At 43.0% G+C, this 26,645-nt stretch overlaps 1 long non-coding RNA gene across 1 annotated transcript in view; it reads left to right on the forward strand.

Annotated features, from left to right (window-relative positions):
* The window catches only part of LOC311138571, a 74,098-nt gene that overhangs the window by 4,182 nt on the left and 43,271 nt on the right, over positions 1-26,645 (forward strand). The gene's annotated exons all lie outside the window — the stretch shown is intronic.

Consider the following 26,645-nt stretch of genomic DNA (forward strand, 5'->3'; position numbering starts at 1 on the left):
AAATAAGGATCCATCATTTCTTGATATCATCAGTACGGCTGGAGATTGCCAGCGACCTCACGATACAATATTATCATGATACTTAGTTGCCGATACGATATGTATAGCGATTCTATAGGTTTCGCGATTCTGTATGAATGCTATTCCATACTGTGATTTTATTGCGATTCGATGTTCCAAACATATAGCTCACTATATGTCTGCTGCAGAGGGACATGAGCGAGCCATGAGAAAACGAGTTTTGATCACTCACGGAAATAAAAGTGCTGAAAACATATTGGCTTACCATTTTAAAAGAAGATGGAGAGCAAGCTATAGAAGCAATAAATACTGGAGTTTTGGTGCAGGTACAGCTGACTAGTGCAAAAAGAATAGTAATATCGTCAAAATGAATACCGATATGTAACTATCAATTTTTCACCCCAAATCAATAGTTATATATCAGTATTTTATTTACATTTACATGCGTCCTACACTTTTAATTCCAGTATGTGACAGTGATTTGGTCTCTATAAACAACCAAATCGCTGTCACATACTGGAATTAAAAGTATAGGCGTAATTTTAGCTATACAAGGAGAACAAGTTGTTCCAACTTTGAGTAGCTTATTGTTTAACATATTGTATAGTATTGTATTAGTATGAAAAGGCATAACAGTATAATAAATATATTATAACGCTGGGATACAATGTCAATGTATGATACAATGTACCGGCTGAGAAATAAGAGATTGCATCAATCACTGCTGCCGTCATCAACACACACACACACACACACACACACACACACACACACACACACACACACACACAAAGAAATACACGTCACGGTAATCCAATATGTTTTTAGAGCTCACCTTACAACCTCGCAGTTTTCCCTCAGCTGTTACTTAGAAACGTTTAGAATCCTCTTTTGGCGACAGTTCTAGCTCCAGTGTTTTGCTGTAGACGTTAGTGTAGCCCAATTTACAAGCTTCAGTCTGCTATGGTACTGAGCAGAAAACGACAGCGCATTTGGCACTGTAACTATTCTTTCTGTTCTGGGAGACTTCTCAATAAATACTATTGTTGTGAGTGATGTTCTTTTAAGCTCCACAACGCTACAAGAATATACTCTGACTCCGCCTTTCACTCAACTCTTAAAGACATAGCTTTCCATTTAGCGGCTTGCACACACGACACATGCACAGTTGACTTTGATGAAGATTTTATGGTTTCACTTTACATTAATAATGTATAGGCCTACCTAAAATGATTTATGGGGCTATATGTGTTTTACAGGCTACACTAAGAATGGCACATTTACAGATATTTTATGTAATTAACAGTTGGTACACATTGGATGAAATTGTGTGATTGCTTTATTGTACAGTGCCCTGTACAATAAAGTACAGGGACCTCCAAGTCAGTGCCACTGCATTTTTTCATTGTTCCCCTCTAGTCAGGGACTGAATTAGACCTGGAACACCAGGTGTGTGCGATTCATTATCAGGTAGAACAGAAAAACAGCAGGCTCCAGACCTCCTAGGGTAAGAGTTGAATATCCCTGCCCGCTACACTATCATCTGACATAACAAAAGTCAGTTTTATCTACAGTCCTTGAGTGTTGCACATTGTATTGTGTTGCAGTATTTTAGGTTTTACAGATTATGCTGGGAGTAAGTGTTTAGAGTGCTTATCAATAACAAATAAACACAGCACAAATTGTGGCCTTTGGAGTCCATAGTCTTACACTCTTGTATTAGTTGGATTGGAGAGAGGGGAATACATATTGTACAGTAAGTTGTCTAAATTGCATTTTGCATTACAGCATAAAGATAAGGTAATTTTTGTTAGAAACTCAGGTAGGGATTTACTGAGCTGTTCTGGGCTCATGGCCTTGTGTGGCGCCACAGTGGCTGATCCCTGGCAGTCCCTGGGCAGACAGAGGTTGTTTGAGGACCCAGACTGAAACTTAACCTGTCTGAACACAACTGCATAGTACAGAGAATACAACACACACGTACACATACCTCTGTCAGTCTTACTCTGGATGTACCATTGACTCTATCAGCACTCTGTTTGTAGCTGTGCTTCATCGTTTCCAGCTAGACTCAGTGGAACAACGACAAAATGAATGTAAAACGCTCCCACACAAAGCTGAGGGGAGATTTTGGTAATAGGGGTGGAATTGACATGGGGTGTGGGGGGTCCATGGGTGGCTTTTGACAATTTCTTTGGATTCCTCATGTTTAACTCATTATTAGAAAAATGTTTGGTCCAAACCGGATGTTAGGTACTATATTTATTCAATATTATATGAATCCTATAAATTAAAATGGACAATTTGGGTGCAATCAATTAGCTTAATTTCTCAGAGATTAAATTATATTTCAAACTAATGTTGCAAGAATGCTAATCTTATCTGTTTCGAGCAACAGACACAATTTCAGAACAATCTGAGATGGTGGGTGTCGAAATCCTCTTTCTTGTGCTTTTTGAGGTGGAACAACCCCGCAGCAAACACACAGAGAAACACTCTTATCTCCGCAGTATATTATCCTGCATGATAACTGAATGGAGCCCACATCGTCTGACTGCTGCTCCTTATCTGATGCCTGTGGACATTTCTGTTTACCTGGGACCTGCTCTGTGTTTGTCAGAATATTGACTGGGCAGCTCATGAAACAACAGAAATGTATTTTAAAAGACTTTACTCTGGTCATAATGTCCCATGCCAGTCACTCGAGTCTGACACTATAGTGTCGAATTAGATGTGAATGAATTATAATGGACTTGTTCCATTGTACTGAGAAATACAATGACTTTACTACACTGTTTATATATTACACATTTATTACACTGTATCAAAACCCTTCAACAGATCTGTATTTAGCATTACTTAAATGGGGGATTCACTTTCTGTCTGCTTGAATATCTGCTGGAACAGCTCCGGCCACTGACCTAGCCATTATAAACTTTGTGTGTGTCAGTTTAACCTACACTATATATACACAAAAGTATGTGGACACCACTTCACATTTGTGGATTCGGTTATTTCAGCCACACCTGTTGCTGACAGGTGTATAAAATCGAGCACACAGCCATGTAATCTCCATAGACAAACATTGGCAGTAGAATGGCCTTACTGAAGATCTCAGTGACTTTCAATGTGGCTCTGTCATAGGATGCCACCTTTCCAACAAGTCAGTTCATCAAATTTCTGCCCTGCTAGAGCTGCCCCAGTCAACTGTAAGTACTGTTATTGTGAAGTGGAAATGTCTTGGAGTAACAAAGGCTCAGCCACGAAGTGGTAGGCCACACAAGCTCACAGAACGGGACCAGCGTAGCGCATAAAAATCGTCTGTACTCGCTTGCAACACTCACTGCCGAGTTCCAAACTGCCTCTGGAAGCAATGTCACCAAAATAACTGTTTGTCGGGAGTTTCATAAAATGGGTTTCCATGGCCGAACAGCCGCACACAAGCCTAAGATCCCCATGCGCAATGCCAAACTTTGGCTGCAGTGGTGTAAAGCTCGCCGCCATTGGACTCCGGAGCAGTGGAAACGCGTTCTCTGGAGTGATGAATCATGCTTCACCATCTGGCAGTCTGACTGACGAATCTGGGTTTGGTGGATGCCAGGAGAACCTGCCCCAATGCATAGTGCCAAATGTACAGTTTGGTGGAGGAAGAATAATGGTCTGGGGCTGTTTTTCATAGTTTGGGCTAGGCCCCTTAGTTCCAGTGAAGGGAAATCTTAATGCTACAGCACACAATGACATTCTAGACGATTCTGTGCTTCCAACTTTGTGGCAACAGTTTGGGGAAGGCCCTTTCCTGTTTCAGCATGACAATGCTCCCGTGAACAAAGTGAGGTCCATACAGAAATGATTTGTTGAGATCGGTGTGGAAGAACTTGACTGGCCTGCATAGAGCCCTGACCTTAACCCCATCGAACACCTTTGGGATGAATTGGAACGCCGACTGCGAGCCAGGCCTAATTGCCCAACATCAGTGCCTGACCTCACTAATGCTCTTGTGGCTGAATGGAAGCAAGTCCCCGCAGCAATGTGTCAACATCTAGTGGAAAGCCTTCCCAGAAGACTGTAGGCTGTTATAGCAGCAAAGGGGGGACCAACGCCATATTAATGCCCATGATTTTGAAATGAGATGTTCGACGAGCAGGTGTCCACATACTCATGTAGTGTAACTAGGCTAAACAAACCAGCTACAACCATGCATACTAACCGAACACAGCCATACAATGTCTACAAACAAGTGCATTGCTAAATAAATAGAGGCAGAAACTGGAGGTGAGTGGAGGGAACAAAGTGTGCTTATTGCTTGACTTGGTAAATCTCCATAGCCAGCCTTGGCCCCTGGACCTAACAGGCTTATCATTAGATATTTGGCCGTGGATGGACCAGGCTCTCTCTAATCCCCCTTTATAATTTCAAGGACATTTTTAAAATTCCTTTGGGCCAGTTGTTGCCAGCAGGAGAATGATGGGGTTGTGAGATCAGATTACTGCATGGGTGTTTGTATGGGTGTTTGTGGATATGAAGGTGAGCTTGAGAGCTGTGTGTTGCATGTGATTTCTGTGCAACTGCATAAAATCAAGTCTGCACAGTAAATACATATTGCTTTGTTTATTTTGCCAGCTTTTGTTGGCATTACCTATTTACAGTGATTTCATATTCACACTAGAGAAGAAGCATAGTACTGTGTAAGAGAATGAAATGAAAAAAGACTAGATTGGACAGAAAAATTGAATGGATAGGATCGACTGGAGAACTTTGTGTAGTGAGTATTACCCCATGCCCCCGCCCCTCCCCTCCCCTCCCCTCCCATCACTGCTCCCTCCCCTAACAGAGCAGACCTCTTCACTCTGGTGCATGCATGACGTCACCACACAGGAAGTTCCTTATAAAGTCAGTCAGGCAGACAGGCAGGCAGCACATTCACAGAGAAGAGAGGGCTTGGGACAATATATGAAAGAAGTACTGACAAATCTACAGGCACTCAACAGGTCCTACACACAGACACAGCACTCCTCTACCAGATACCTTTTCTACAAGAGAAAATACATGACTTTGACTCTATGGGTCTGTCATATAGCATTTGATGGCTTAGGTTAAATCCCCATGCCATATCCTCCCCAAGAATGCCAGAACTCACACCTACCCGCTTTCCTTTGAACCTGAGGGAATTTCCCAATATGGTTCACCTTTTCCAACACCAGGATATTCATGTGGAATGATGTTACATTCTCACAGCTGATTATAATAGGTTTCTTTCCAGCAGGAAGGGTGGGGTGTGTTAGATAGAAAATAAGGAGGCAACATCTTAGCTGCAAATGACTCATCCACTATCGAGGTCATCAGATTGATGACCTCTAGCTGTTGAGGTAATCCTGGTACGTACATGTATTTTCACTGTGAATTCAACGTTTACTTGGCAATAAACAGCAGAAATGGTACCATTGATTAGATACTGATTTATAGGTTGTAGTGCTTAGCAATTAACCAACATTTCTGGTATTGTTCGTTTTTTAAACAACTAATTGACCAACGGCGGTTCAATTATTTGAATTCCATTTCGCTCTTTTTTTTTCTGTGAGCTCAATGCACACATTGCGCAGTTTCTCTAGAGATAAATCAGTTCAAGACCGAACAGTGCGATGTAGTAGGGAGTTGTAGTTTCTAACACGCCAATATTCTACATAGCCAATTACCATAATCCATTGTGTGCCTACTTGTCCAGTCTGTGTGTTTATTTTATGCCTGCTATGAGAAGAGACAGAAGAATGCACGATCGAGACGGATAGAGAGCAGTTGCTTAGCAAATTATCTCTACCTGAAAATAAGTAAGTCAGGGATCATCGACTACATTCAGCCGCAGGCAGATTTTTTCTTAAACGGATGGTCAGGGGGGCGGATAATAATTACAAATAATTGGTAGACTGCAAATTGACCGCAAGAAGCCCAAACAGATATCATATTTGACTAAAACATCATTTATAACCTTGCTTACATTTGTATACGATCACATAGGCCTATATCTCTCTATTATGCGTGGGAATACTTTGGAACAGATTTCCAAAATTATAATCACTTGGAGCTGATTTGCTGGTGTTTTCACAGTCTTTTATGTCCAACAATTATTATTATTATTTGTTGAACTCAGAAAACTTTGTGGGACAAATAAAATTCGGCCCGAGGGCCACCATTTGGGGAACCCTGATCTAAGTTATTTATAGTTGGTATTCAGCAGTCATAAAAGTATGCCTTACTTTGAAGAACTACTAAAATAGTGATTTTGTCAGACAGCATATAGGCAGCAGCTCTATAGTGATAATGTCATCAAATAAAACAAATGTAATATACACAACAATTGAAATATTGTATTAAAGTAAAGTAATGTGAATAAATAATGGTTAATAAGTGATAAGCAGTAATGGGCAGTCACTACCATCATGGGACTTTTATTAATTGTTTAATTCTGTGTTATTACAGCATTCAACCCACATAACCCACATAAATCAAAAAAGCACTAATTGCTCAGTACTAATAGGTTGGCGTAAAAGGAACATTTTGTTATTATAGCAAGCTGGAATCTCCATAAATTAGTAAGCCTACACATTGTCCTATTTCTCTTGTTAAGTATTTTCATGAATGTGGGTACATCAATGTTTCTCCCAACATGTACAGTAATAAATGGTGATGAGAAACTAGCATGTCTAGTGACAGTCTGAAGCACATTTCTGTGATCAGTCAGCCCAGTTAGGAGAGCAAGGCAATGGGCCTGGCTGAGACTGACTCTGACACATCTCCTCTCATGTATCTTGGCAGGACAATGACCTCTGCCTTGGAAACATAACAAGTCCCAATGCAACAGCCAGTAATAGGCTGTCATCTCTCGCTAAAATGTAAATATTACCATATTACAACAGTTTTGGCCATTATCCCAAACCAAACTACACGTTCAAGAATCCTCCAGCTACCTCAGATATGAATCACTTCCGCTTTAGGATGTAGACTTCTGAGAAAAGTAGGGATTTCAGAGTACGCCACCATACACAGCAGGTACTTATATTTTGGTAGGATGAAAAGTAGTAAGGGCGACTCACCCATTGCATCATTCTTCATCATTGTTATGCTGAACTCTATGAGTGCTCCTAAAGCTTAATAGTAGTGGGTGGAGCGAGCATGCACTCCTCGATCACAGGGTGTGTTTAGTCTCCAGAACTCAGGCTCACTCCATACACAATCTGAGGGAGTTACTGGAAAACACATCATATCATTACAATGTCACCAGGGGTAGGATTGTCAAATTTGTCACATGCACCAAATACAACAAGTGTAGACTTTACCATGAAATGCTTACTTATGAGCCCTTTCCCAACAATGCAGTTAAAAAGTATTCAAATTAACAAATAGATACAAATAAAATAGTAACACAATAAAATAACAATAACGAGGCTATATACAGGCTAAATGCAAGGAGTGCCGGTACCGAGTCAGTGTACTGGGGTACGAAGTAGTTGGGGTGATTGATTGAGGTAATATGTACATGTAGGTAGGGGGTGAAAAGCAGTTCAGCAGTCTTATGGCTTTGGGGTAGAAGCTGTTCAGGAGCCTTTTGGTCCCAGACTTGGCGCTCCGGTACTGCTTGCCATGTGGTAGCAGAGAGAACAGACTGTGAATTGCGTGGCTGGATTCTTTGACAAATTTTAGGGCCTTCCTCTGACACCACCTGGTATAGAGGTCCTGGATGGCAGGGAGCTCGGCCCCAGTGATGTACTGGGCCGTACGCACTACCCTCTATAGCGCCTTGCGGTCGGATGCCAAGCAGTTGCCATACCAGGCGGTGATGCACCCAGTCAAGATGCTCTCAATGGTGCAGCTGTAGAACCTTTTGAGGATCTGAGGACCCACTTCAAATCTTTATCGCCTCCTGAGGGGGAAGAGCCATTGTCTTGCCCTCTTCACGACTTGTTGAGGGTCAGTGTGGCGGATGTGTTGTTGCCTACCCTCAGAAAGTCCAGTATCCAATTGCAGAGTGAGGTATTTAATCCCAGGGTCCTTAGCATAGTGATGAGCTTGGAGGGCACTATGGTGTTGAATGCTGAGCTGTAGTCAATGAACAGCATTCTGACATAGGTGTTCCTTTTGTCCAGGTGGGAAAGGGCAGTGTGGAGTGCAATAGAGATCTGTAGATCTGTAGATGGCGGTATGCGAATTGGAGTGCGTCCAGGGTGCCGGGGATGATGGTGTTGATGTAAGCCATAACCAGCCTTTCAAAGCAGTTCATGGCTACAGATGTGAGTGCTACAGGGCGATAGTCATTTAGACAGGTTACCTTGGCGTTCTTGGGACCATGGTGGTCTGCTTGAAACATGTGGGTATTACAGACTGGGTCAGGGAGAGGTTGAAAATGTTAGTGAAGACACTTGCTAGCTGGTCAGCGCATGCTCTGAGTACGTGTCCGGGTAATCCATCTGGCCCTGCGGCCTTGTGAATTTTAACCTGTTTAAAGGTCTTACTCACATCAGCTACAGAGAGCGTGATCACACAGTGGTCCGGAACAGCTGGTGCTCTCATGCATGGTTCAGTGTTGATTGCCTCGAAGCGAGCATAGAAGGCATTTAGCTTGTCTGGTAGGCTTGCGTCACTGGGCAGCTCGTGGCTGGGTTTCCCGTGATCCGTGATAGTTTGCAAGCCGTGCCACATCTGACGAATGTTAAAGCCGGTGTACTAGGATTCGATCTTAGTCCTGTATTGACGTTTTGCCTGTTTGATGGTTCATCGGAGGGCGTATAAACATTTTTTATAAGCGTCCGGATTTGTGTCCCGCTCCTTGAAAGGGGCATTTCTAGCCTTTAGCTCAGTGCAGATGTTGCCTGTAATCCATGGCTTCTGGTTAGGATATGTACGTACGGTCACTGTGGGGATTACGTCGTCGATGGACTTATTAATGAAGCCAGTGACTGATGTGGTAAACTCCTCAATGCCATCGGATGAATCCCGGAACATATTCCAATCTGTCCTAGCGAAACAGTCCTGTAGCTTAGCGTCCGCTTCATCGGAACACTTCCATATTGAGGGCATCACTGGTACTTCCTGTTTGAGTTTTTGCTTGTAAACAGGAATTAAGAGGATGGAGTTATATTCAGATTTGCCAAATGGAGGGCGAGGGAGAGTACAGAAGAACTGTCCCCAAAATGAGTTGTTTCTGAGTTGTTTCTGCATTAAATTACAGTGCTACTGTATGCTGTCTCCCAACTGTGTGTGTGTGTGTTTTAATGTGCTTTCACAGTTGGGGGTATGATGACCTGTGGGCTCCAACACACCCATAAACACACCTCCAAAGACAATACTGTCCTTTCATTTATGATTTATACAAAGGAGTGTCCATCATTCTACTGTATCAGCCACCTGTCTGCACTACACTGTTGGAATAGTTGGGGTTGGAGAGATGATGACTAGGGTGGAGCGTGTACCCTGTCACCTCGCCTGTGCTCTTCCTGCCAGATTCACACAGTCCAGTGTGTCTGATGATGTTACTACTTAAATGTTTATTCTGGTGAGAAGCTGTGAGACGGACAGCTGTGGTCTAATCCAGAATGTCCTGCTGGACAGACCCTCTCAGTCCTCTGGTTCACAGCCAACTGAGCTCACAGCTCACAAAACCAAAGGAATTCAGCAAGACTTGCAGACACAGATGAATGTATATCCCTAATAGGCCTTATTTCCGGAGCAGTTTGACCTAATAGCAACACTTGTACAATGTAGTAGGCCTATCTTGTAGCTAGTACATGTTATTCAGTTTGTTATACAGGCTGTCGAAGATGATCGAACATTGATCTCTACAGCATAAAAAAATGCTATAGCATTGTTCATCTTTTACTCTAAAATTCCTTTACATTTTCTCACTAACACTTTACTGTTATAACATTGAAGCTGGTGTTGTAATGGTTAACCCAGAAGTTTTTGGGATGCAACCGATGAGTATCCCAGGGTTTCCTGTTTTTCCTATGGAAGTCTTCTAAAGATGAGGTCAAGGCTTTGCTAATGTAGCGATCTATTAATCTAAAGCAACAGCTGATAGCTAGGGGAGTCAGCGCTCTCCTGGCTTCGTGATATATGCCCTCTCGGGGGAGATATAGCAAACACAGAACCACACTAGGACCCCCCTCCCTGTGCCACTGATAAAGATTTCAGATGTTCTCTCCATTCAGGAGTGGGAGAGCACATACCTTCAAAGGGGCAGAGCTAATGGAGTGAGGGATAGATCAATAACCTCAAGGTTAGAAAAGCAATGAACTTGACATTCCCTGTGTGGAGAGAAAAACACGTGTTTCTAAAGAGGAGGAACACATCTGTCACGACTTCCGCCGAGGCTGCCTCCCCTCCTTGTTCAGGCAGGCTTCGCCGTTCGGCGTCACCGGCTTACTAGCTACTGCCGATCCATTTATCATCACTCCATTTGTCTTGTCTTCAATCACACATACCTGGTCCTTATTCCCTCATTAGTCATTGTATAAGTGTTCCCTCTGCTTCCTTGTCTGTGTGGGTGATTGTTATTTGTGGAGGTTAGGGAAGCTCGGTGGAGCTCGTGCATTTTGTATCGACGGGAGATTTCCTGTGTGCTTTGTATTTTCCAGTGCACCTGGTTGGTGCACTGGAGTGTGTTTGACGCATTTCTGCGTAAACCTATATTTTTGTGGATTAAAGCCTGTGTTTCTGTGATTTACCCTCCTGCGCCTGACTCTTTCCACACCACCACATCACAACATCTAAATCACACAGATTAGTTAGGATAAGTCAAGTAAACAACGTGCGATGGTGTGTGCTGATAACAGTGACTGACTCATCCAGGGCAAAGTATGTGCATTGTCAGGACTGCTTTTGTTCCAGTCTCCACTGGAATTAGGCCCTCTTGTGAAGTCAGTGAGGCTACCTGATCTGATCCAGGGCTGCATCCACATTAATTCCTGACACTGGAGCTGCTTTGGCTCCGTGCTCACTGGACTTCTTGATGGGCAGGCCTACGGACTCAGGAGCATGTTGTCTCGGGCCAACCGCTGTACAGCGGGACGGCTGTGTGGATGCATTCATTCAGGGGAAATAACGTGTCCCAGAGAAGGTTTTGTGAGAGGGTGCAAATGCACGGTCTCGTTCTGAGGGCATGGAGACTATGAGCCGAAGGGTCACATGCTGAAAGCCAATACACATGAATAACCAAACCACTGTCTGTGCCACAATAGCCTTTGTGGTCGGCCATCATGCATTAATGCAAAGTCACTCACCTGGATCTAATGGCAATCATGGTGTTTCATTAAAAACACAATGCATCATGTATGGGCCAAGGAAAGAACCCTATACCACAGGGTCTCTCTAACAGTGGAACATTTCAGGAAACAGCAGAGGGTGCACCCCCCTATCCACATCAACGGGACCGCAGTGGAGAAGGTGGAAAGCTTCAAGTTCTTTGGCGTACACATCACTAACAAACTTAAATTGTCCACCCACGCAGACAATGTGGTGATGAAGGCGCAGCAGAGCCTCTTCAACCTCAGGAGGCTGAAGAAATTTGGCTTGGCACCTAAAACCTTCACAAACTTTTACAGATGCACAATTGAGAGCATCCTGTCAGGCTGTATCACCGCCTGGTACGGCAACTGCACTGTCCGCAACCACAGGGCTCTCCAGAGGGTGGTGCAGTCTGCCGAACGCATTATCGGGGGCAAACTACCCGCCCTCCAGGACACCTACAGAAGGCGAAGTCAGTACAGGTGCATCAAAGCTGGGACCGAGAGAATGAAAAACAGCTTCTATCACAAGGCCATCAGGCTGTTAAATAGCCATCACTGGCACAGTAGAGGCTGCTGCTGCCTATTGAAATCACTGACCACTTAAAAAAATTGAACACTAGTCACTTTAATAACGTTTACATATCTTGCATTATTTATCTCATATGTATATACTGTATTCTATAATATTCTACTGTATCTTAGTCTATGCCACTCTGTCATTGCTTGTCCATATATGTATATATTCTTAAATTCCATTCCTGACTTAGATTTGTGTGTATTGGGTATATGTTGTGAAATTGTTAGATATTACTTGTTAGATATTACTGCACTGTCAGAGCTAGAAGCACAAGCATTTCGCTACACCTGCAATAACATCTGCTAAACATGTGTATGTGACAAATACAATTTGATTTGATTTGATTAGTATTAATACCTCAGAATGGAAAAGCCATGCAAAGAAGGACTGCAGTTATCACCCATTCTCTCTGGATTGTTGTTGCAATGCAACTTCTTTTTGAAATATGTAACAAGAGAGTTGGATGAAAAATACTGTAATGATTGTCTGTGCTTCTTACCAAGACCCTACCATCAGTTGTTTTAGGAACTGTTTTTTACCAACTAAAGCATGAAACAGATTGTCTTTTTAGCACAGAACATGCTTTGTTCTGAAGCTGCTCTGCCCTTTAATAATGTGCAGGCCAATATCAACGGTATATATATAGCACATTAAAAGTGGATTGGATTATACAGTATGCTGTCTGTGCAGGCGTGAAACAGACAGTGACACAGACACAGCTGGCCTCTGTCACCAAAGGTAGGTGCTACGCTTTAAAGACAGTTTGAAATATGGGAGTGTGGCCCTGGCGGGCCTGTAAATTAAACAACTTTAGTTTATTCTAGCCTTCTTTCCGGCCTCCCATAAACCAAAGAGACATGCGCCTCCACACAGCCCGTGGTCCCTGGCAGGAAGTAGACCAGCCGGGGGAGCTGAGCCGACCTGCCCTGGCCCTACTCTGGCCCAAACACACTGGGCCCCTCCTCTGGTGCCTGGAGGTGTGGGCGTGTGGGAGGGTTCCACAGCTCACAAGGCACCACTCACTTGCCCTAGAGCAAAATAACAGACATACTGTACACACCAAATGTACACTTACTGCAAAAAGAAAAAACGCACACACAAACACACCACTCAGCATAGATTCCTCGCTGGAATCTTTTGAAAAAATATCAAGGTAAATATTGCAGAACTTGTGGTGTATGGACAATACACGCTCTTTGAAATAAAAAGCAGTCTAGTTCGCTCACTCTAAAGAGGTCAAACCCAGTCCTTCAAAGGGGTTACACACCCATTGATGTGTCCCTCTGACCTGGGATCACTGTAAATAGAGGACCATGTTGTGGTGGTTGAGACCAATGATGACATTAGTTCAGGCCTGTGTTAGAAAGCTGCTACTTTGGCTGTCACTATCTGTCATTGTGGTCACTCTGAGTCAGCTTTTTCAAGGACCAACAGTACAACATACATACAGCAAAATGTTTCATCCTTTCTTCATCTTTCGTTTGTCCCAAATACAGTGTGCCCTCCTTTACACTCTTGAAGAGAGTATTCCCATGACTTCAGAGAAAGTAGTGAGAACAGCCTTTGTTCTGAGTTGGGTTATCTTTCTCACTTTGGGTTTTCAGGGAGATCAAACACAACAGACTTCAGACAAAGGCCTGGCAGCCTCTCTTTGTGTTTCAGAAGTCTGCTCCCAAATGACTCCTACATCCTCATTATTTCTACCCCATAATTAAGAAGCTGTGCTACCATCTAACTACTGTACAAAATCACAATTATGTGTATGGAGACAGGCTTAGTTTAGTCCAGAAGCAAAAAGATTTCAGACATGACTGTGGTGAGTGTGTTTGCGTGTGTGTGTGTGTGTGTGCGCGCGTGCGTGTGTGTGTGCGTGCTTGTGTGTGTGTGTGTGTGTGTGTGCGCGCGCGTGCATGTGTGCGTGCGTGCTTGTGTGTGTGTGTGGTATGCAGATCATTCCCTCAAGCTCCACACTGTAGGTAAAACATCTGTTTTATTCAACATAGACCTAGTTCACAGAAACAGAATGTGTGATACTTAACCTCTGGAGTATTGAGAAAGAAGACAGAATCATCATGATGCAGACATTATTTTGTTTAGAGCTTCAAATTACATTGGTTGTATTGCAAAGAAAACAGGTTACTATTCGTTTTTCGCTTCTTATTGTATGTCAGGTACTATAACCTGTTTTAATAAACATCTTTATTTTGCATTCAAGCCACAGTTTTGGATATTTTAGACAGTGTGTGGGTCTCCATCTTTTCCAGGTACTATAACCTTATATGTTTCCAAGTGAGTGTTGTGTAGATGAAAAATGAAACACTCCCTCCCAGTCCAACAGGATAACCACAACTGTCCTGACAAGATAAACCCATCCCTTCCTAAGTTCACTTCATGATACCACGTCCAGCTATCATCCACAGTCAATGCTGGCCAGGGAGCCAGGGCTAGGGAGCCAGGGCTAGGGAGCCAGGGCCAGGGATTCAGGGCCAGGGAGCCAGGGCCAGGGAGCCAGGGCCAGGAATCCAGGGCTAGGGAGCCAGGGCTAGGGAGCCAGGGCCAGGGATCCAGGGCTAGGGAGCCAGGGCCAGGGAGCCAGAGGAAGAGGAGGTCATGTTTACATACAGCTCCACCAGAGATATAACCGTTTTTCCCACAGACACAATCATTGTGACTAACACCACCCTAAAGAGAGAGAGGGGAGGAGAAACAGACAGACAGACAGACAGGCAGGCCACCTCCAAATGTTTTCTTAGATTGTTTGTATAAGAGACAGGTAACCATCTGGAATAATGGTACTGTATAATACAGTGCTGTCTGTATATGCCATAATGTTGTGTTTCATTGAAGAGAATATAACGATGTCAAGGATTATTTCACGGCCGTCTGACCGTGACAGTGGAAGGGAGAGACAAAGATAGACTGTGGCTGGGTTAGAGTTGACTGGTCCTATCGAAATGACAGACACATAGAGGACTTACATAAAACATAGTGGTTAGTGTCTCAAAGTGCACATCAGAATACCCAAACAGGTATTTCGAATGCAAAATAATGTTCAAAAAGATTTCTGATAAAACTGTTGTTCCATAAAACACAAACATACTGTTCAGTATACTGTAAAACATGCTTTTTTCCCAGTTACTGTAATTTGCCTCCTTTTGAAATCAGCACGTAAAATGTTTCCATCAGCGTGATATCATCAAGGTCATACTAATTACAGCTCTCATCCAAACTTATTGGAAATGCAGCTTGGAGCACTGTGAAAACCAACCAACACATCGGTTGTCTGTTTTTAGATTTAGAGGCAGAATACAAAGCTGTGTGTCGTTGGAAAGGTTGATAGGGATCTTAGTTTACTCAATAGTGTCCTATCTCATTAGCCTCATTACTAGAGGTGGGTAGGGAAGCCAAGAGGCACCAAACCCCTCTCCCAAATTCTGCTGTGTTGTACTAGAGGATTCATACCACACTCCGCTCAGGTAAGATTGTAAGTCATTGAAAGTGGTCCAAGCGCCCAGCGATTCCTCCCTATTCCAAAAGCTCCTTTCACGGCTATCTCTTCCTCCTCTCTCTCTCTCTGTCAGGACAGGAAGCACCCTGCCCGGAGCGCCCTGCCTGGATAGGGGACAACAGCTCCACTTCCCTCTGCTTTCCCTTTTCCCAGCTCTGGGGTTGCGTCAACAGGAAGGAGTCATAGCATCCTGCTACGTGATAAGAGAGTAGTGTGTAAGAGGCAGAGGGATACTACTGTACAAACAACGACAGCACAGGATGGGCAAACCCTAAGAGAGACAGAGCACTTAGTGAGAGCATGTCAGCATATTGTTAATACACTCTCTGTGAGAGAAAACAGGCCCTCGAAGAGACATGTCACTAGAAGAGACGTGCTAACCAGAGCCTAACACCTCACACACACAGTCCAATAAGTGGGGCACTCCCTCCCTGCTGCACGCTGGCCTTTGTGTTCTGGAATGTGGGCACAGGCACATGTCCTCACTCCTGTGTCGTAGTCCTTATAAGACATGGGCAAACAGTCCTACGTCATCCTCCTCCAGTGGTGTAGTATTGTACAGTAATATTAGCAAATAATGAGTCAAAGCACGTTCAGTGTGTGGGGGCAGTTATATTATGTGGCCAAGCAGGCGTTGACTTATTCCATGGTGATTCAGATGGAAAAGAGAGAGAAAGAGGAAGAGGGAAGGAGAGAGAGAGAGAGAGTGAGAGGGAAGGAAGGGGGAGAGGAGACTAGTCACTGAGATGACACAAGAAGAGTAGCCTCCCACACTGACCACAGAGTTCTGACTCATAGCTTGGCTGCCTGGCACACAAGACTTGGGTAGGGGAACAGTGGCCAGCCCAGAGACAAAGCTCTGCCTGAGGCCCTCCGTTTAAATAATCTCAACACAAACCCCAGCTCCCACTCTGAAACCAGCCATACTGTAATGCCAATTAAAACCACTCTCAAGATCAACATAGGGGAGACAGACCATTATCCTCATAATTCATTGTGACAGTGGAGAATACAGTCATGGATGTCACCCCCTATTCCAGTTAGTTTTGGGTGTAAGCTACCAGGCACCAATGAGTAGTTGTTAAGTCCTGTGCTCAGCCATATATTTATTTTATAATTATACTGCACTTATGATTTGTTTTGGTAGGTTGGGACTATGCTGTACTGTTGTTAATGATCTTGTCAATGCTTTAGACCAGGGGTGTCAAACGTCCGGCCCGCGGGCCGGATCAGGCCCGCAAAAGGGTTTAATCCGGCCCGCGAGATGATTTTGTAAAGTATAAAAATGCGCTGCAATTTTTCAAGAAAATAAACTTTGCGTCCACTGGATGGCGCAATAGCAATTGTGTTAAGCAAGCAAACTGTTTATACCGGGGCAGAGCAAGTAGGTCAAGTCTGTGTTTACTCACAGCCGAGACATCAGTGACGCTGCAGTGAAAGCTAGCTACCTCATTGCTAATGAAATCGCAGTGGCTTCAAAACCATTTAGTGAGGGTGAATTTGTAAAAACATGCATGATGAAGGCAGCTGAGATTGTGTGCCCTGAAAAGCGTCAGGCTTTTGTAAATATCAGCCTGACAAGAAACACAGTTGCAGACAGGATTTCCGATCTTTCAGTGGATTTGGACAGCCAGTTGAAGCAAAAAGTAAAGTCATTTATTGCGTTTTCGGTTGCAATTGATGAAAGCACGGACATTACAGATGTTGCACAACTGGCCATTTTCATCCGCGGAGTTGATGACACATTGACCGTCACCGAGGAGTTCGTGGAGTTGGTGCCGATGACAGATACAACGACAGCAGCTGATATTTTTACCGCACTCGTCGGCGCGCTGGACAGGGTCGGAGTGGACTGGTCCCGCGCTGTCAGCCTGGCTACAGATGGTGCGCCCTCAATGATCGGGAAAAAAGCAGGCGTTGTGACAAAGTTCAGAGAGAAAGTGCAATCTGCAAATGGAGGACGTGATTTTTTGACTTTTCACTGTATTTTGCACCAGGAGGCTTTGTGTTGCAAGTCATTAAAGATGGATAACGTCATGAAGGTGGTCATCCAAACTGTTAATTTCATCCGATCCAGAAGCCTGAATCACTGTCAGTTTGACAGCCTTCTCAGAGAGAAAGACCACATCTATGGCCTGCCATACCACACTGAGGTAAGATGGTTAAGCCGAGGTGCTGAGGCGTTTCTTTGATTTACGAGAAGAAATTGAACAGTGTTAGAATTCCATTCCGCAGAATGGATGCCGGACCTTGCATTTATGGTGGATGTTACAGAGCACCTGAATAACTTGAACAAACAGCTGCAAGGGCGCAACAAAGTTGTCACGCAGTATTATGACAGCATACGTTCTTTCAAGTTGAAGCTGTCATTGTGGGAGACGCAACTTGCCGGTGGTGATGCAGCTCACTTCCCCTGTCTGAAAAATGTGTGCGCGACCCAACATGTGGCAGACATGAAGCGGTTCAAAGATAAAATAACGGGACTGTTACGGGAGTTTGAGCAACGCTTTCAGATTTTTGGTGAACTGGAGAAAGACTTCAACGTTTTTTGCTCGCCATTCACCGTGAATCCCTCTGATCTGCCCGTCAGCATCCAACTTGAAATAATAGACTTGCAGTGTGACTCGGATTTGAAGGGCAAATTTGCCGCAGCTGGCTTGGACACATTTAATCAGAATTTCTTGCCAGGTTACCCCAACTTGACAGCCCTCGCTGCAAAACTGTTGTGCATGTTTGGAACCACATATCTTTGTGAGCAAGTTTTCTCTGTAATGAGCATAAATAAAACAAAGCTGCGCTCAAGGCTCACGCACAAGCACTTGAATCACATCCTGAAGTTGGCTGCCACTCAGGATGTGACGCCTGATATTGATGCGCTGGTGAAAGCTAAAAGATGCCAGGTATCAGGAGTCAAATAAACTATGCAACCCCACTTAAAGTGCTACATGAGACACCCTGATATAGTTCTGTGATCTGTGATATACTTCTGTGAATCACTGAGGCATTGTGTGTTTGTGTGTTCTTTGTCCTCAGAACTTTCAAATAACTTGAGGTGTTTTATGATTAATAGTGATGTTGTGCTTTTGGACACACTGTCCTCAGGCTCCAGCTTTATGTTTATATGTTTTTATGTTGATGTGCTATTGTTTTTAATTGATTTTATTTTATCTGTATATTTAACCTATTCTTGACTCTTGTTCTTGCACTTGTTCTTGCACTTGTTTGGGGAACAGGATTTCATTCTTTTTATCTACATTTCTGCCTGAGAAATGACCCCCTGATATAGTTCTGTGATCTGTGAAACAGTTCTGTTAATCACTGAGGCATTGTGTGTTTGTGTTCTTTTTCTTTAGAATTTTCAAATAAACTTGACGTGTTTTATGATTAATAGTGATGTTGTGCTTGTACTATTTTGGACACACTGTCCTCAGGCACCAGCTTTATGTTGTATGTTGATCATATTAAAACAAAGAAAACTATCTGAAGTTGTTGTTTTTAAGTTATATATACCATGATTTTTCCGGTCCGGCCCACTTGGGAATAGATTTTCCTCCATGTGGCCCCTGAGCTAAAATGAGTTTGACACCCCTGCTTTAGACACTAAAATGAAATGTGCTGCTTTGTTTGTGGACCTGTCAAAAGCTTTTGAAACTGTTGATCATGCTATTTTTTTGAATAAGTTGACCTTGATAAGCCTGAGCTCTGATGCCTCGATAGGCCATCGTGATTGATGTGGTTAAGTCTGAATTTCTTACAGTGCCTTGCAAAAGTATTTATCCCCCTTGGCGTTTTTCCTATTTTGTTGCATTACAACCTGTAATTTAAATTGATTTTTATTTGGATTTCATGTAATGGACATTCACAAAATAGTCAAAATTGGTGAAGTGAAATGAAAAAAATTACTTGTTTCAAAAAATTCTAAAAAATAAATAACGGAAAAGTGGTGCGTGCATATGTATTTACCCCCTTTGCTATGAAGCCCCTAAATAAGATCTGGTGCAACCAATTACCTTCAGAAGTCACATAATTAGTTAAATAAAGTCCACCTGTGTGCAATCTAAGTGTAACATGATCTCAGTATATATACACCTGTTCTGAAAGGCCCCAGAGTCTGCAACACAACTAAGCAAGGGGCACCACCAAGCAAGCGGCACCATGAAGACCAAGGAGCTCTCCAAACAGGTCAGGGATAAAGTTGTGGAGAAGTACTGATCAGGGTTGGGTTATAAAAAAATATCTGAAACTTTGAACATCCTACGGAGCACTATTAAATCCATTATTAAAAAATTGAAAGAATATGGCACCACAACAAACCTGCCAAGAGAGGGCCGCCCACCAAAACAGGCAAGGAGGGCATTAATCAGAGAGGCAACAAAGAGACCAAAGATAACCCTGAAGGAGCTGCAAAGCTCCACAGCTGAGATTGGAGTATCTGTCCTTAGGACCACTTTAAGCCATACACTCCACAGAGCTGGGCTTTATGGAGGAGTGGGCAGAAAAAAAGCCATTGCTTGAAGAAAAAAATAAGAAAACACGCTTGGTGTTTGCCAAAAGGCATGTGGAAGACTCCCCAAACATATGGAAGAAGGTACTCTGGTCAGATGAGACTAAAATTGAGCTTTTTGGCCATCAAGGAAAACACTATGTCTGGCGCAAACCCAACACCTCTCATCACCCTGAGAACACCATCCATGTTTTTCATCGGCAAGGACTGGGAAACTGGTCAGAATTGAAGGAATAATGGATGGCGCTAAATACAGGGAAATTTTTTGAGGGAAACCTGTTTCAGTCTTCTAGAAATTTGAGACTGGGACGGAGGTTCACCTTCCAGCGGGACAATGACCCTAAGCATACTGCTAAAGCAACACTCGAGTGGTTTAAGGGGAAACATTTAAATGTCTTGGAATGGCCTAGTCAAAGCCCAGACCTCAATCCAATTGAGAATCTGTGGTATAACTTAAAGATTGCTGTACACCAGCGGAACCCATCCAACTTGAAGGAGTTGGAGCAGTTTTGCCTTGAAGAATGGGCTAAAATCCCAGTGGCTAGATGTGCCAAGCTTATAGAGACATACCCCAAGAGACTTGCAGCTGTAATTGCTTCAAAAGGTGACTCTACAAAGTATTGCCACTGTATAAAGGTGTACCACAGGGGTTGATTTTGGAACCTGTTCTCTTCACTAATTATATAAACACCATTTGTCAATCTGTAAAAAAAAATAAACTTCATCTACTATTATGTATGCTATTGCACCGACTGTTTTCAAAACTACAGTCAGATTTTATAGCTATGCAGGAATCCCATGCTGATTTAAAACGTGTGCTTAATACGGGTGTAGTATCTGAACATTCCAGAATTTGGCTCTGCTTGCGGAAACATCTGGAAAACATTACTATAGGGGCCCCCTAAAACAGAGGAGAGTCTGTTATGTGTAAAGGCCAGGGATTGGTCTATAAAAAACCACCCATATTATGTTACATATTATAAATACCATGGTTGGAACAAAGGACGGGGAGAAATAACATATTAGAGATTGGGTCAGTTGTTCTCCAGATGTCTGCAGGAGTCTGTAAATTGATACTGTTATCTTTGATGTAATAAACCATTATGATCAAGGACAGTGTCAGCGGATTTCTTGTCATCACAGCATATCAGCATCGTTGTCGACACCACAGAATGGCGACGAGGACCTTTGGGACGTGTTGCGTCTCTCCAGCGTTCCATTCATGAGCTACGAAGTGACTCCCGCTCAAGACACCGGCAGATAAGGTGAGATTTCTCACAATTTTGGGCGCTGGTCGGTTCGTGTGCTTGTGTGTGTGTGTGCGTTGAGGAGATGTACCGTTTAAAAACTTGTGTGTGCACCTTGCTCTTATTTGCTGTGTGATGAGAATCCGTTCTAAATTTCTAAATTTGTTTGCGTTGAAAACAACGCAAACAGGGGGGAGTGTCTATAGGAATTGATAACACTGGGCACAGGGATAGTTGGCTTGAATAAAATTAAAGGGAAAAGGAATAGAATGAAGGAATAAGGCCAGGAAATAAGGAAAAAGTATACGACTAGGACGTCGCTGATTTAAGGAAGCCCTCAAAAGAGGCGATCATTAGGATGGGCCATAAATCCTAGGAAAGTTAAAATTTAAATTAATTAATTTAAATAAAAAATAAAATAAAAAAAGGAGGGAAACATAAGCTACATAGTCTAAAGTATTTTTTGGTTTACAAGTTAATTGGTTTGAAATGCTAATGCTAATAAAGTAATTCACAATAAAGGAATATAGAAGAGTTGTTACAATGGGAAAAAAGGACATCAAAACTATGAAAGTAATTACTCCTGTTGATGTAGTACAAAATAGTAATCCTCTAGTTAATGGTATTGCAAGGTTATCTGGAAAATGGAATAAACGTTGGCCTGACATTGAACAACCATGGCCAGTGGAAGGGACTCTTAACCCAGACGTCATCAAGATAATGAAAGTGCTTGTGGCAACGTATAAGGCAGATCAAAAGAAGGGGAAAAAAGGGGAACAACGTAAAGAAAAGAGACAAAGAGAGCTGGGTGTTCTTAAGCTGTTTGAAAATGAAGGACAAAAACTGATAAAAGATACAAAAGATAAAAGAGACAGAGGTATAGAGAAAATGGCAAAAGAGGTGAAGGTGACAGAAAAACTAATGGCAGAAGTCAATACACCTTTCTCACATACGGATTCAGCAAAAATACCCCCACCTTGCGAGGAAGAAGTAGAGTTTAAGGACGTCTATCCTCAACTTCCAGTGATCATTCAGGAGGGTGATTATTGCATCAGAGATGAAGATGAACGAATAATAATAGAGAGAGGACAAGCAGAAACGACCATAAAGATGAATCCAAACTCCAAAAATAAGAAGAAAACGAGATGTCTGGAAGCTAAGGGTGGAGTGAGGTTCAGGAGGATGGAACTTGAAGATGATGATGATGATGATCAAAGTGATTCAGAAGAGATCATGGGTGGATATGACCCTGTGATCAGACGGAGGTTGGCCAGAGCGGAAAGAAGGGGTGATGGAAGTTGGAAGAAGAAGAATACAAGAGATTCGAGTTCTGATGAAAGTGAAGATGAAGACAGCGATAAAGATTTGGAGATTAAAGGTGCTTCATATTCAAGAGGATTTTATCCTACAATGACTAGCACAGAAGAAATAGAAAAATATATAGACCGATGCATATCATGCCTGGATAAGGCCAATAATTTAGAAGAAGTAAGAGAACTGGAAGAACAACTCAAGAAGCTGAAGATACAGAAGAAAAAACTGCTGTAAAAAGGATCCCAAGAATTGGAGAAGAGGTATACATTGAGGCCAAGACAAGGGAGCACAAGTAAGAAGATGATGCCAGTGATAATTCGAGGACAGAACCTGGAGTATAAGCCTTTGCAGAATACCAATATGTCAGATATACTTGAGAAGCTGCCTACTCTTCAAGATGGAGCATTTCCTTGGATTTCAAAATTGGAAGAAATTACGGTGGGAACACAGTCTGCCATAGGAGACATTAAGAGACTTTTGGCTAATCTCCTTGGGATTCCAGGTATGGAATACATTTTTCAGAGAGCTGGACTTCATCGATATGTGGGGACTGCGGTGAATGATCCTGAATTGTTGGCTGCAAGTAGAAATCGGCTGTGGAGAGCACTGAAAGATACGTTTCCAACAAATGTGCATCCTGACAACATTCTGATTGACCCACTAGGACAACAAGAAAATCAGAGAGCCTATGTGTCAAGAGTTCATCAAGTGTGGAGAAATATTACCGGAAATGATCCAGATGTGAGTCAAATTGAGCAGTCAATTTTGAAAGCTAAACTGCAGAGGGGACTGCCCTCACCAGTAAGGAGCAAACTGGCAGAGGTGGTTGGACTTGGAAGCATGACAAAAGGTGTCTATACAGATCATATAGCCCATCAAGTGGATCTGTACCGGAAAAAGGAACACAACCAGAAAGAACAGGACCAAGAAACTCTCAGAAAACTCAATCAAATACAACTGGTGGAGAATAAGAAGGAGAAGAAACAAGCTTTGGTTATGCAGAATCAGTGTGCACCAAATCAACAATCACTGCCACAGCTTCAACCGGACCAGTTCCAACCGCAATTGTACCAGCCACCAATAGCGGTACCAGTTGTTTCATCTCCACAGCCAGTTTCTGGACAGACACAGAATTGGAGAGGAAGAGGGCGAGAAGGCTTAGGAAGAGGAAGAGGAGGAAGATTTAAGCCATACTTCCAGCAATCTTCAGAAGTGTGTTATAATTGTGGACAGGTTGGTCACTTTGCTCGTGAGTGTAATGGGCCAGGAGGAAACACCAGAGGGAATTTCAGAGGAAGATACAGGGGCCAGTCAAGATCATCTGGAGGACCGGTGAACCCTTATAGGGGCCCGGAGCAAGGATTCTAGGGATGCCCAGAAGATCCGAAAGGGGGGTGTCAGCTGGTAGCATCAGGACCGGAAAAAGATCCAACAATTGAGGTGAAAGTAAACAACCGACCATTGGAAGTGATGGCGGATAGCGGAGCTGCTTTTACCTGTGTTCGGCCTGAAGATGCTACACATCTCCCTATGTCCAATCAACTAATTAGGATAATCGGATTTGAGGGAGTGAAACAGCTGATTCCTCTTACGGAACCAATTGAGCTCTGCTATGAAAATCGGAAAATTACAATACCCATACTGGTATCAGAACATACACCTATTGCATTGTTGGGAAGAGATGCATTGTGTAAATTGAACTGTACAATAAAATGTACACCAGACGGCTGTCTGGTAGAAGTGCCAAAGGAAAAGGTTTACCAATTGTTGATGACGACAGAGATGGATTCTTCTTCAGTATTCTGGATTGTAAATCTCAGTGATGATTTTTTGAAGCAGGCTAAGATATGGGAGAAATTCATTGTGGCAAACATGCCAGATGCGAGGCTTCCGGGATATCAATTTCAATGTACGCTCAAGTATTTCAAGAATGCTGCCCAATCGAACTCAGAGGAATGGTTGAGTCATCAACCAAAGAAAGTTAAACTCAGCTCATGTTGCATAATTTTAGGACCACAAGGAGCAGCTATGAAGATAAACACAGACGATTATCTGGATAAAGAATTTGAGATTGAGAAGAGTGTGCCACATGTGACCTTGTTGGTTTCTGAAGGCTATGAGCAGAAGCAAATAGGAGAAATGATGACAGAAGCAGAGAAAGCTGTTTTCGTACCGATGAAAGAGAATTTGGTGATTTGGAGGAGTGAAGATCAGTGATTTCCCTAAATCATGATTTCGGCTCAAGGACAAGGAGAGCCACAAGCTGTACGGATGACACATGAATCTATTTGCAGTGCGAAGATGGATTCAGACCCTATGAAAGAGGAGATGTTGCAACAAGTTCCAGAATGTTTGTGGTCTCAACACAGTACCGATATAGGACTTGTGAAATCATCCCAACCGGTGAAAGTTGAACTTCGACCAGGAGCCAGACCTCCTTGGAAGAATCAGTATCCATTGAAAGATGAAGCAATCCAAGGGATCGAACCACAAATTGAAGGACTTTCGAAAGCAGGTGTTTTAAGGACAACAAAAAATCCTCAGAGTAACACACCTTTGTTGCCTGTGAAAAAACCAGATGAAACTTATCGTGTGGTTCATGATTTGAGAGCGGTGAATGAGGTAGTGACTGACTTTCCAGCAGAAGTGCCAGACCCGCATACCTTGTTAGCCCAAATTCCTCCTGATGCGACACATTTTACGGTGTTAGTCTTATGTGGTGCATTTTTTAGTGTTCCACTTAGTGTAGAAAGTCAGAGTTTATTTGGGTTCACATATAAGGGACAGTTCTATGAGTACAGTCATTTACCACAGGGGTACAAGCATAGCCCCCACATTTTCAATAAAGTACTGAAGGATGATTTGGTAGGGATAGATCAGATATTGCAAAGCACTGTCATTCAGTACGTAGATTATATAATTATCTGCTCACAGAATAAGGAAACATGTAATAGAGACTCAATTACATTGCTACAGGTATTGGCAGAAAAGGGGCATAAGGTTTCACAGAAAAAGTTGCAATATTGCCAGGAGCAGGTTGTTTATTTGGGTCAGAAAATAACGCATGGACACAGAAGCATTTCGGACAGTCAATTGGAAGCTATTCGTAAGGCTCCGAAGCCTAGAACTGTCAGAGAGATGATGACGTTTCTTGGTATTGCTGGTTATTCTTCAGCTTGGGTTGAAAGTTTGATGGGACCTTTGAGAGCTATGGTTAAGGATACTGGAAATGGTCAACTCCATAGCAATCTTTCCTGGACACAGGAAGGCCATGTGGCATTTGAAACGATCAAACAGAGGTTGCAGGAGGTACCTGCACTCACACTACCAGACTACTCTAAGAATTTTTTGCTATATGTGTCTACTTCTACTGGAGGTAAATATGCATGTGCAGTTCTTTGTCAGCCGACAGGCACAGGGACGAATCCTCAGCCTATTTCCTACTACTCTACTGCCTATTCATAAATAGAACTAGGGCTACCACTGTGCTACAGAGCAATGGTGGGAGTATATTCAATGTATGACAAAGCATCATCTGTTACGATGGGTTACCCAGTAACAATTCTTACCCATCATAGTCTCAGAAATCTTCTGAACTATGGGAAATATACATTGACTATGCCTAGGCTCAGAGACTATCATAGGCTCTTAGAGCAGGAAGATGTCACCCTAGTGAGGTGTGATACGGTGAATCCAGCCGAGAATTTGCCAACTTCCGAGGATGGTGAGCCACATGATTGTGTCCAAGAAGCAGAGAAATACTTGAGGCTTAGATCAGATTTGCAAGCCTTCCCATTACGTGAGGCAGACCTGGAGTATTGGACTGATGGGTCTTGTTATCGTGTGGGAGATAAATTGTGTGCTGGCTATGCAGTAGTTAAAGCCCAAGGAACTGGATTTGTTGTTGAAAAGGCTGAAGTAATACCACAGCCTGCGTCTGCACAACTTGCTGAACTTGTGGGGCTAACAGAAGCATGTTTGTTAGCAGAAGGAAAGCGAGTGACGATATACACTGATTCAGCATATGCACATAGTGTATGTCATTTGTTTGGAGCAGTGTGGAAAGGTCAAGGTTTTAAGAAAACGGATGGTTCTCCGATACAACATCATGCGCAAATAATGAAACTGTTGCATGCTATGATTAAGCCTAAAGAGATAGCGATAGCTAAGTGTGCAGCTCATAAAACAGATGTGTCAA

This window comes from Coregonus lavaretus (assembly GCF_964263955.1).
Source record: "Coregonus lavaretus genome assembly, chromosome: 12".
Taxonomy (NCBI): Eukaryota; Metazoa; Chordata; class Actinopteri; order Salmoniformes; family Salmonidae; genus Coregonus; species Coregonus lavaretus.